We start from the raw sequence: 270 nt of genomic DNA, 5'->3' as shown, positions 1-270 counted from the left end.
AAAAAAATCAGTCTTATATTGAAATATAACGTCTGCGCATATGTTTAATTTACCTGTCAGTCAACAAATTGTATTAACTTCTTAATAATAATCCAATTACAACGGGGAAGACGACCTCTAGCGGCTTGAGTGAGAATTACAGATCCAATGACAGGCTTAAACTGTTGACATATTATTTTCCTACAACATGCAAATTGAAATAGTCCAAAAACAAAACTTCCACAAAAGCTAGGATCAAATAAAAGTAGCAAAAAACAAAACAAAAAAACC

At 31.5% G+C, this 270-nt stretch overlaps 1 protein-coding gene across 1 annotated transcript in view; it reads right to left on the bottom strand.

Moving 5' to 3' along the window:
- kdrl (kinase insert domain receptor like) overlaps positions 1 to 270 on the bottom strand; it is a 44,220-nt gene that overhangs the window by 43,637 nt on the left and 313 nt on the right. The gene's annotated exons all lie outside the window — the stretch shown is intronic.

The sequence above is a fragment of the Morone saxatilis genome, unplaced genomic scaffold (assembly GCF_004916995.1).
Source record: "Morone saxatilis isolate NCDOM2014 unplaced genomic scaffold, NCSU_SB_2.0 Contig22, whole genome shotgun sequence".
Classification (NCBI taxonomy): Eukaryota; Metazoa; Chordata; class Actinopteri; family Moronidae; genus Morone; species Morone saxatilis.
This window is presented reverse-complemented; position numbering and strand designations above follow the sequence as displayed.